The sequence below is a fragment of the Typopeltis vanoorti genome, chromosome 3 (genome assembly GCF_054136105.1).
Source record: "Typopeltis vanoorti isolate ZY-2024b chromosome 3, IOZ_Tvanoo_1.0, whole genome shotgun sequence".
NCBI lineage: Eukaryota > Metazoa > Arthropoda > Arachnida > Uropygi > Thelyphonidae > Typopeltis > Typopeltis vanoorti.
In genome coordinates this window covers 144,237,999-144,250,737 of record NC_143551.1, presented here as the reverse complement: position 1 = coordinate 144,250,737, position 12,739 = coordinate 144,237,999, and the positions used below count along the sequence as shown (strand labels likewise).

The following is a 12,739-nucleotide window of genomic DNA, read 5'->3' as shown; positions in this document are numbered from 1 at the left end:
GAATGTACCACCTTACCTCAGTCCTGAAGATATTATCAGGCGCAAACTTTGTTTGCTTGCACTTAGATAAAGGATTAAACTAAATTTATTATCATTTCAGAGAGGGTTTACCAATGTTATATTGCACTAGTGTTTGAAGATTAATATAACTAGCCAACAGAATTATCTAGATATTATTATTATTATGTGGCACCTCCAGTTAGTCCAAAGACTCATCGCGGGAGGGCATCTACTCTACAAATCTCCGTCTCTACTACTCAAATTCACCAACTACAACTACCATCATTATCTACACCAACACCATCTACCGCCCACTGTCACCACTAGTATTATCACAGACAATCACAAACATCCATTCCCATGGCGGGATTCAAACCCGCAGCCTCTTGGCTGGAGAGCGGATATGCTAACCACTTGGCCAACCAGACCGGCAGATTTATTTACAGGTTTATTCACACTTTTTTGGGTGAGATTCACATTAAAAAAAAAAAAACCTATTATTATTCTAGCCAGATAATATTCTGATAACCATAAAACAATATATTAATCCAGAAGTCTAAGGTAAATTTTGTGTGGAATACCAAAAAATAACAAATATAAATGTTGTTAAAAATTTAGTTTTATAAACATGTGCCTGAAATGAAAAACCAAAAATAAAAAAGTTTTTAAAAAAATATAACATGCAACTGCAAAAATAATTAAGTAGATAAATAGAGATTAATAATAATCAATAATAAGTTTTTGGTTTGGTTTGGTTGTGTAACAATGTGTCATGTTACATGACAAGGTCAGGTCAACAATATTTTTAAAGGCAGTCCTGTTTTGCATAACAAAAATATATCTGCTTGGGGAGAGAACACTTTACATTTTGCACATCATTAAGTTATTTTAATTTATTAGCCTGAGTGCAGTTAATTTAAAATAGCTGAATTTGAGTGTTTATTTTTATTATCTGTCTTCCACAAAGAAATAATTCTATTTCAAGTGGCAATGGTATGAACTCCTCAAATTACTGAAATTTTTATTTTATACCGAAGGTACATGTAACACAAATATCAAATATGTTTAGGTTTATCAAATATGTTTGTGAATGGAAAAGGAATGCGCTAAGGGAAACCATTCCAGCTCGCTTAAAAAATTCTGAAAAAAAAAATAAAATAAAATAAAATAAATAAGCAGCAGCTGAGCTATATGCTACAGTAATCACGACTGTAGCCAAATGATGCCTGATAGCAAGACATTTGCTACTGAAATCACGACTGGCTTGTATATAGCTTACTTCTTGTCCCCCTCTCTCCTCAAAGATATTTATACACAAGCACATAACCAAATTAACATGTAGTGCTAAATTAGATATAAATCATTATACATAATTTAATTTTAATTATCCTGTCCTCCAGTCATAACACCAATTCGCTAATTATACACAAATGCACTAATTCTATAATGTGTTGAAAGTCCATACATTATTTTCAACCTTAACAATGAAAACTAAACTTATAATTGCCTTCTGCTCTTCAAAAAATTTTTCTTGTAGAAATGTTTTTTGCTTGGTTGCAAAGTAAATTATGCTTAATAAGAAATTATATTCTTACTTTTATAATATACAAAAGCGTGAGCATGTGAAATAATAACAACATGATAGGCTTCCTGTATATGAAGGCAATTAAACTTCATATAAAATTGCCATAGTATCCCATAATGCACAGCTTTGTTACTTCAGCTGCTCACACTTTTTGTCATGTATAATTTACTTCACTAATTTTCAAAATATATATATTTCTGAAGTAGAAAAGTAAAAAACAAAAAGTACCTTAGAAGACAAAAATATAAGAACTGATATATGGGGATCTTCATAAATAACATATTAGTTTGGAGGAAAATTGTTGATAAAAAGTTGTAATGACGGAACTTTTTTATGCAGTACTATCATAATATCCTGCACCCCCCCCATCGAGGATATTTTTCATGGGAATACAAAATAACTGATTTTTGTAATGAACCAATAGTTTAGTATGAGGTCTATCCTTTACTATGGGTACTAAGATTTTCACATAAATGAGACCGGAGTATATATATATACATATAAGTTGTATTAACCAGATTCTACTGTAGTTGAGTATTACGGGGGATCAGCAGTGAGTGAAACAAAAATAACAGTAACTGTCATGGGTGATTTTAATTATGGAGATGTAAATTGGATAGACAAAAAAGTGCAGAGGATGAAAAAATTGAAATAGAATTTACTGAATTGATAAGAGTTACTGAAGCAGCATGTCATGGAATGAGCTTGAGGTCTGTGAACTTGGGGTATACAATCTGGTATCAGAGGATGCATCCATAAACTAGTTGACCATCCTGCTTCTAATCAGTGAGAATGACAATGCAATTCTTTGCTGAAAGACAGATCTCTTTCTTTCATGACAAAGTAGGGAGACAGATTAGAGCATGCTATGATACCAGATACTGTAATGAAAGATGTCAGATCTTTCATGAAAATCACAAGAGGTATTTTTGATGGACTTTTAGGAGAAAGGAGATGAAATAAGGTATAAGCTGACTAAAACAGGGACATACACAGTAAGAAATGGAAAATCAGGTTATGAAAGCAGTTAGCTATGCATGGTAAAGCAAATCCTAGTGATTTCTGTTGCTATGTTGTCAGAAAAAGAAAGAAACGTGGAAGAAAATCTTGACAATGTATATGATATGAGAGGATAGCTATTTCGCTAGGATCTATCATCCTGATGGAAATAACACAATATGTGATACCTGAAGGAATGGCAGTGTGATACCTGAAGGAATGATACCCTACTCACAGAAACAATCTCTCTAAAGTGATAGCTTTTTTTTTAAATGATAATTTCATTAAAAACAATGTAAAAACAATCAAATTTATAATGCATTTCATATGTTGTAAATTTAGAACACATCAATAGTGTGGGTATCAGCTATCCTCTTATTAATGTTACTAGTGTCTTTTCCAACACCAATGATCCGGTTTATATAATGACTTTCGATATCGCAAAATATGTCAAAGCAAAGTCCAGTAATATCATAGTATATCCATTTTCCTTATCCTGTAGTATCATAACTATCAGAAATGAGAGCAGTTTACTAGTCAATGCTGTTTCCTGTATTGACTCTTTGGGTTATTTTGGTTAATTTGGGAAATTAACCAAAATAACCCAGATTTGGGAAATTTAAGTTAATGGAAATGTTTACTAACATTTCCATTAACTTAAATTTCCAGCCTACTTTACAAGTGGACAGCATCTCTTCTCTTCAGCATAGCCTATAGGCTGGCTTTGCTTTTGAATCTCAACACAGCATAGTTATTTTTCAGTGTTTTATATTATATGGTAAGTGATTTTCAAATGCCTGAGTGATACCACACCCCTGCTCTAGAAACTAAACGTGGAATTTTTTCAAGCTGCTTCTTATGGTGCTATTTTCTATCGAAGGTCAGCGACCATCTTGGCGAACAAACTGCGTTCTTACGTTAATCGAAGCAGTTGTGCGCTGCTCTTTCCTGTCCATGTCTTGATGTTGTCAAACCATGATATTCTTTTTACCTCTAGTTCCTTTGCCATCAATTCTTCCTACCAAAATAGTTTGTAGAAGTTGGTATTTGCTGTTTCTCATGATGTGGCCAAGATATGTTTTTCATTTCTTGATTATTTGTACAAGATCTCTGCCAATGGATTTAAGACATCTTCATTGGTAATTTTTTCTGTCCATGATATCTTTAGCATTCTGTATAGCCACATCTCAAAGGCTTCAATTTTCTTGATGGTTGTCGCCTTCAATGTACATGTTTCGACTCCATAGAGCAGAATAGACCACACGTAGCATTTCAGCATTCGGCATCTCGCTTCCATGTTTAGGTCTTTATTGCAGAATAATGTTCTCATTTTCATGAAGGACTGCCGTGCAACTTGAATCCTTGTCTTTATATCTATTTCAGGATCCCACCTTTCATTAAGCCAGCATCCAAGATATTTATATCTTGACACTTAATATTTTTCTCATTGAGTGTCAGTTTCATTGATGAGGTTGAATGTTTGCTGATGACCATGTATGTTACAGAATGTTATCTGTAATCAGCACAGTGTCATCTGCATATCATAGGCAGTTAACAATCTTTCCATTTATTGCGATTCCCTCTGTAATGTTGTCTAATTGAATGGTAGCTGACTGATTCCAATACAGATTTCTTATTAGTCATGTCTTGTTCGTCTAGCCCTATTTGTTGAAGGACTTCTATTAAGTCAGTGTGTCTGACTTTGTCGAATGCTTTTTTCAAAATCTATGAAAGACAAAGACAGATTTTCTGTTTTTCTATGCATTTTTGTATCAGTATTTGGGCACAGAAAAGGGCCCCCCTCTAGTACCAAAACCATTCCGAAAACCAAATTGCATTTCACTTAGCGTTTCTTCCCTTTTTCTATAAATACGATTCTGAATTACTTTCAAAAATATTTTTAATGTTTGGCTCATTAGACTAATAAGTCAGAAGTCGCCACAGGAATTCGCTTTGGGTTTCTTTGGGATAGTGATAAATGTAGATTTGAGCCAATCTGATGGAAATTCATCACTTTCATATATTTTATTAAATAGTTTTTCAAGAAGTCTGATGTTATCTGGTTCCATTAATTTTAAAAATTCTGTTTGCACACCATCTGGTCCACTGGCTTTTCCTGTTTTACTTAATCTTATAGCATTCTCTATTTCACATTTTATAATTGCTTGTCCTTGAATGTTATCTTTTATATTTATAGGCTTCTGTCTAGTATCATTGAAAAGTTCTGTTACATATTTTATCCAAATCTGTGTTTTATTCTCTTCTTCTAGAACTATTTTTCCATTTTTGTCTCTTAAAGACACTGTTTGCTTTTTTCTGAGTTTTCTGAAAATTTCGTTGATTTTCTTATACAGATTGAAATTATCATGTTTCTTCTGAAGCAGTTCAATCTCAGTACATAAATTTTTCATCCAATTTTCCTTGGCTTCTTTTATTTTTTTCTTGATGATGTTATGTGTTTCTGTATATCTCGCTAGGTCTTTGTTTTTGTACATTCTTCTTGTATCAATAAGAGAAAGACTCATTTGTCATCCATTCCTGTTGTTTTACGTTATTCACATAACCTACTTCTTCAATACTTGTTGTTACGATGGCATTCTTTAAGCTCCAAAGAGATTCGACTCTTTTATTTTTTTCTATTTTAATCTGTTGTAATCGCAGGTTAAGCTGTGTCTTGGCACTTTTATTTATCTTCGGGTCTTTTAGTTTTTCTACATCAATTTTCTTTTTCTTCTTTTGCGATTTTTTTTAGCTGATTTTAATCTAAGACATATTTCTGCAACTATGGGATTGTGGTCTGATGAGATATCTGCTCCAGGATAAGTCTTTGCACTCTTTATACTACTGTGGAATCTTTTATTTATCAGTATGTAATCAATTTGATTTCTGACAATGTTATATTGGTTATCTTGAGGCGATTTCCAAGTGTACAGTCTTCGTGGAAGTTTAAACCAGGTATTGTTAGATCTTCTTCCTGACAGAACTGGACAAGGCAATCTCCTCTGTCATTTCTGGTACCTAAGCCATGTTCTCCAACAATTTCTCCATCACCCCCTTTCAAGCTAATTCAGGCCTTAATTTAAAAAAGGTGGATAACATAGACAATCCAAGTTCACCTACTACCCAAATCAGATATGCTAATGTCACAGTGGGATTTAAACAAATGGATTGCAGGCTGAGGAATGGAGATACTATCCACTTGTCAAGAAAGCCAGCAATTTAAACTTTTCAGCACTAGATGGAAGAAAAATCAATGCTCTAAAGGTCACAGCATGGATAAGATATGAAGAAATCGTCTTAGTAACTAGCTTACATTTTTGATGAAGTTCACACACAACTTAATAAGGGTAATGGACATGCCACAATTTTCCTGAATTTCACTAGGCATCTGACATGACACCACATGGAAAGTTACTGTATAAACTAGAGCACTTGGGATTGGAAAACAGACTACTGGCATGAATAACAGAATAACTGATTAACAGAAGGTAATTGTGAAGGACAGAGTCTAAGGGACTGAGGAGAACAAGGCACTGTCACCCAACCATTACTATCCAAGTTTTATATAAATACTGGAAAAGTATAAATTATCTGATTTGCAGGTGAAGTTAAGCTGGGTTAAACAATCAAGATATATGGTTCCTGCAAAAGAATCTGAATAAACTGGTATTATTTCCAAAAGATAATGGATGCCAGTACACTGTTCTCAAGACCTCTATATGGACTATTGCTTCAGGAAACGAATGAGGCTGAGTGGTAAGTAAACAGAAGTTGAAACAGGTCACATTGCAAAGATGTCATAAATGAAACAGAGGATAATGAAAATGCTGAGTAAAATAACTACTGTGGGACTGAGGAAATCATTAACACTGCTGGAAACCAGATGTGAGTACTAGTGTGCCCAGATCTGGCTACCAGTGTCCTGACGAGAAGAAGAAAGAGTACACAGAATGCAGATACAGAAATCTTTGTTAAAGATCAGTCACCTTCCTAGTCAGAGCCTTATATTCCTCATACAATTATTCTCTACCTGTTTACCTTTTCCAAATTATTTCATCCATTGTACTGCAGCTGATTTCCAAGTCTATTATAGTTGCCTACCTTATAATTCCACATAAATTTCTTGATACTTCTACATGCCTATTCATCCTTCAAGTCAAGACTAGAAGATTTTTTTTTTTTTTTAAATATTTATTGTAAACTACTCTTGAATTTCTTCAATCTTTTCATGAAAAGTTTTATTTTTTGTGGTTTAATTATTTTATTGATTTCCCTGCTGCACTCTTTGTATCTCTGAGTAGAGTGAATATGATAGGCTATTATGTCAATTTAGGTTTTTTTTTTAATTAATTTATTTATTTTTAGATTCTTAGGTTAATTAATTCATTCCTGAAAACAATTAAAAACAATAAATACCAGATTTTAAATGCTGGTTTAATGTTCATTAGCTTTTTGTTGTTGTTGTTGTTAAATTACCATTATAATTTATTACTTTTCTCTATGGAACTGGCTTAACAGACTACTGGTGTTGGTTGCTTGGACCTATATTCCAAGCTAGCAGTCAGTCAGTCAGTCAGTCAGTCCTCAACCTTGAGGTGCATATATAGAAAGCATTTGTAATCAAGTTACTTAACATTAAATTAAATTATACTATGAAGCAATTAAAAGAATTTCTATTAGCATTAAATTCATACAATGATTACCTCTCCTTAAATTTATGACAAGGCATTCAAAAATTCTGCTAGAAAGGCTTATACATCCAATTCTCCATTTACATGGTAGATTGGTTCCAGTAAAGTAAAAAAAAAAAAAAAAAAATCATGTAAATGAAAACTGTGTAAAGCAGTAAAATGTGCATATATATGCATCTCTTAAAGAAAATAGTCTTCACTATTTTCTGTAAGTGATAAAGCAGTTAAATCACTTTCATCACTTGAAACACTTTGGCTGCCCTGCTCATATTGCAATGGCGAAACGTTTTCTTCAGTAAAAGGAACTAAATTGGCACCAATTTCCAATAATTCTAAAGGTTGACTCTTTTTTTTTTTTTTTTTTTTTTTTTTTACCGTAAACTCTGTAATTAATTGTTGAAATCCTGTTTTGACTAGATCTTTGTATACTTCATACTGCACCATACACGACTTCAGTTCACATTTAAACTGTTCAGTATTTGGATCATGTGTAAGAAAATGACTTTGCAATTTTACTAACCATTTGAAGCTCTTCTTTAATTAATCAAACAGTGAGTAGAATCTCTTCATCATCATGATCATTTTTTTCTTTTTCCTCAAGATTCTCAAGAAGAGCTATTATTTCGTCATCACTAACAGCCTTGTCAACCATCAATTCTTCAATATCTGCAGATGAAAAACCATCAAATCCTTCTCTGCTGTGCTAATCTGGTGATATTGGAATATTCAGTTGTAAGCAAAGGTACAAGGTTTTTCTTTTTCACACATTCTGGCCAAGTAGCTTTCCAGAATGCATTTAAAGTTGATGGTTTCAATTCTGATAATGCCAACTTAGCAAGTTTGATGCAAGCCAAAACAGAAAATTTCTTCCTCACATCAATAGCTGTCAGTAAATTATCCTTATTTAATTTATCCAAAATGTATTGGAATGTTCTTTTTTGAAGGTAGCAATCACACCTTGGTCTAGTGGTTGTATCAAGGATGTTGTGGTGGCAGAAAACAAGATTCCACACTTGGGTGGTCTGAAACAGGATGGACAGGCACATTGTCTATAATCAATAAAACTATTAAAGTCCATATTTTTTTCCATCAAACAGCGTTTAACTTCTGGAACAAAACATTGATGGAACCATTCATTAAAAATTTCTTTTGTAACTCAACATTTTTATTTGACTTCCAGTGCACTAATTTTAAATTCCACAACTTTCATTGCCCACAGTCTTAGGGATTGATTAATGAGCAATGGTTTTAATATACAATCTCCTGAAGCATTTCTGCAAAATAATAGTCAGACGATCCTTAGCTGCTTTTGTTTTCTAAACCGTGTTATTTCAAAATAGTGTAAAAAATAAATAAAATAAACGTTTAAAAAGAGAATTAGCCACCAACACTTTGTGATTTCACTATATAAGTTCTACTCAGTATTTGTCTATATTCTGTAGTGTAGAGTAATCCCTGATATTTAAAACATCAAGGGGGTTCTCCAAAATTCAAGTTTAAGTACATTATGTACCATACTAGGAAATTATAATGGAAATACCCTTTTTAACAGAACTGAATTCAAACAGAAATATTAAAAACAAGTGCCATTTGAACCATGTTAAATCAAAATATACAGTGTAAAAATAGAATTGCTTTTGTTTTCTAAACGGTGTTATTTCAAAATCATGTGGTTGTATCAAGGATGTTGTGGTGGCAGAAAACAAGATTCCACACTTGGGTGGTCTGAAACAGGATGGACAGGCACATTGTACGAGTTGTTGTACGTGTTGTACGAGAAGCAGCTAAAGAATTGTCAGTACCCTTGACCATTTTGTTTAATTTGAGTCTCGGGTCTGGGTTAGTCCCGAGCGGGTGGAAAGAGGGGAAAATAGTTCCACTGCATAAAGGTGGTTCCAAGACTGCTGTTGTAAATTACCGACCGATTAGCATATCAGGAATCATTGTCAAGGTCTTAGAGAAATTAGTCAAGAAAAGAATACAGGATTGGATAGATGAAAATGGGATACTGTATGGGGGACAACATGGTTTTGTGAAGGGTAGATCATGCCTCAGTAACTTGCTCACGTTTTATAACACAGTGACGGCTGAACTGGATAGGGGTAATGGGTTTACAGTGATACTACTGGACCTTGCCAAGGCCTTTGATAGGATACCACATGGAACCCTAATTAGTAAACTGGAGCAGATGGGTATAGATATAGGGTTGGTGAGATGGATAAGAGGGTGGTTGAAGGAGAGATATCAAAGAGTGGTTTATTCAGGAGTGGAGTCTAAAAGACGTCTTGTGACTAGTGGAGTGCCACAGGGCTCTGTTCTTGGACCACTGCTTTTCAATTTGTTCATCAGTGATATTGGAAAGGATCTGAGAGGAAGTGTTCACTTGTTTGCTGATGATGCAAAGTTGGGTAGAGCAATTGTGAGTGCACAAGATGTCAAAATTTTACAGGATGATTTGGATAGTTTGGAGGACTGGGCTAGGAAAAATGGATGTCAATTTAATGTGGCAAAGTGTAAGGTTATGCACTTTGGGGTGAAAAGAATAGCAGCAGTATATCGCATTGGTGGAACCGTACTCCAGGAGATTGATGAGGCCAGGGATTTGGGAGTGTTGGTGGATAGGGAGTTGAAGTTTAGGGGGCACATTGCAAAAGTAACTAAAACAGCTCACCAAATCACTTGGCTTCTGAAAAATACTTTAACATGCAGAGACGAACAAGTTGTTGTTCCTCTGTATCGAGCCTTGATAAGACCCCATCTGGACTTCTGTGCCCAGCTATGGGCACCAGGGTTTCTTCGTGATGGGGAGGAAGTGGAGAGGGTCCAGAGACGAGTGACCAAGATGATAGCAGGTCTGTGGAATGAACCTTATGAGAATAGGTTGAGGATTTGTGGGTTGCAGAAATTGGACGATAGGCGAAGGAGGGGTGATATGATTGAGACATTCAAATTACTGAAGGGTTTTATAAGATTGATCCAGAAGATATTTTTGAAAATATGACTGGTGGTGGGAGGACTAGGGGCCATGCATGGAAGCTGGGCAAGAGCGTGGTTGACAAGGGTGTTAGAGCTGGGTTCTTTACTTGGAGAGTGGTAAATGAGTGGAATAAGCTTCCAGAGTCTGTTGTGGGTGCTACGACCGTGAATGAGTTCAAGGCAGGGTATGATAGATACTGTGTGAATGTTGAATAGTTGTTCTTGACATGATGTTAGGGCCTCCCTCGATGAGTCTGTCGACTCCTTGGAGTTTCCCGGAACAATAATAATAATAATAATGTAAAAAAAAAAAAGCTGTGTAAAAAAAGAATTAGCTGTACACTGGTATTCATAACTATTATTTTTCAGGAAATTACAAAGTACACTGAATATTAATTATAAAATAACCTTAATACTTATATTTCTTCAACGTTATGTTGTCATCATCAGGGATCAGAGAACTGGGTAAATGAGACTGAAGAAAGGCAGCCAAAGTGCTAAATGGTACCCCCTAGTTGACTAAATTGGGTGGTAATGGCTGTTGGGCTGAAGATCTGCAGATGAGTGCTTCCCAAATTCGAGGCAGTTTCATGCACCCAATGCCAAAAGTATATATTAAAAACCATAATACAGGTATCCCTCGGTTAATTAATCCCTCGGTGTTACAGCGTATATCAAAATCGTGTTAATCAAATCTAATAATCAATGGTAAAAATTACAATTCGTCCATGATCGATTACTGTATTAATAATTCATTTTATATGGTACTCTTTTAGGTAAGATAAAAAATGAATGCAAAGTAAATGTTTAATAAATACTTGTACTACATTATTTACTGCAATTGTTTTTATCAAAAGAAGTTATCAAGAGTCGTTTGAACAGTTTTAATTTTTTTCTTATCGGCATAAATTCTACAATAACAAGCAAAATGACTCTCCAGACCTCGGCAATAAAACAAAGAAAAAATACTGCAAATATAATACATGATGGTACGAATTAAGTGGATATTGAATCCGACATTATTTCATAGCCGAATATAGAAACTACAAGAGTTTCGTGCCGAATATATAAAAACTAAAAATTTCGGCGGATTCAGGCATAAGCAACCTTATGGGCAACTCATAGTAAAGGTGGAGTAAGCTCCAGATCACTTTCCCTAGTATTTTCCATAAATGTAAAGAACATCTCCTAGAGGAGATGTATGATAAATAAGCCTTTGGCTCTCTTTCAGTAATACATGGTTTATTTATTTTCAGTTACAATCTAGAAATTATTGAAAAAAAAAAAAGAAACCTAAACCAAACCATACTAACAACGGAGGTCGCGGTATCTCTCAGATACAATTTACTGTCAAATATCACAAACCTGTACATAACGTGTTAAACCAAACTGACAGCAAAAAAACAGTGTGGAATATCACTCTAACATATGAATGTACAGCTACTCATGACCTCCAAGCTATACACTGAATTGTGTAAGAATATTTATACTAAACATTTTGCATGTATCTGTCAGATCAGCTGCGAGCTCCGCAGGGTTAAAGGCGCATTAATCAAAACTCTTGTCGTGTATATCAAGGGATTGCTGCAATTAGTTTCGCAGAGTTAATCAAATCCCACGTTAAGCAAGGGATACCTGCATATATAAAATCAAGAAAATCAAGAAAAAAAAATCCTTAAGCAACCCATGGTATGAATGTACTATAAGTTCAGATATAACTTCCATGGGTGGGGGCGACAAAAAAAAATCTGAACAATCAACATCCTGGAATTCATTTTACCTTAGCAAAGGAAAACATCAACAGTCTCCCCTTCCTAGACACTGATTACATGCCGGCATGGTGGATTTCTGGCATTCTCTGTTCACAGAAACCCCACACATACTGATAGATACATTTACACATTCAGCCTCTTTCCCCCCACAACCTGTGATTATAAAAGCCCTATATAACAGGACAAAATTAATCAGTTTTGATAGTGCCCTAACTACTGAACTTGACTACATTCTCATTCAATGGCTAAAATGAAACCTCCACAAAATATTTCAACCCTTTAACTGCATCCTCCCCTCCATCTTTCAGAGCAAAATCTATCACTATTCTATATATATATATACAGGGTGTTCGGGATAAATTTGACATATTTATAATTAATTATATTTTTCCGTAAGTTACATGTATTAACACACACTTCTCTTCATTTAAAAGTTTGGACCCTTCTTCATTCATATACAAGATGTCAGAAAGGATGGATAGCTGGAACCCACCTGAATCATGGAAGAGAATAACTTGTATCATGATGATTCGTGCCCGCCATCAAAATAAGGATATTACGACTGCTGCCCAATGCTCCCTGAATACAGTAAAAACAATCAGGCATGAACTAGAGACTTGCAATGGTGACTACAAGGATGTAGCAAGAAGAAAGATCCCTAGCAGACGATCTGATTGCGTTCGTACAGCAGAATTCCTCGCAAATCTGCAGGAACA

At 34.6% G+C, this 12,739-nt stretch overlaps 1 protein-coding gene across 1 annotated transcript in view; it reads right to left on the bottom strand.

Moving 5' to 3' along the window:
• The window catches only part of LOC150108630 (transcriptional regulator protein Pur-beta-like), a 343,857-nt gene that overhangs the window by 260,388 nt on the left and 70,730 nt on the right, over positions 1 to 12,739 (bottom strand). The window lies entirely within an intron of this gene.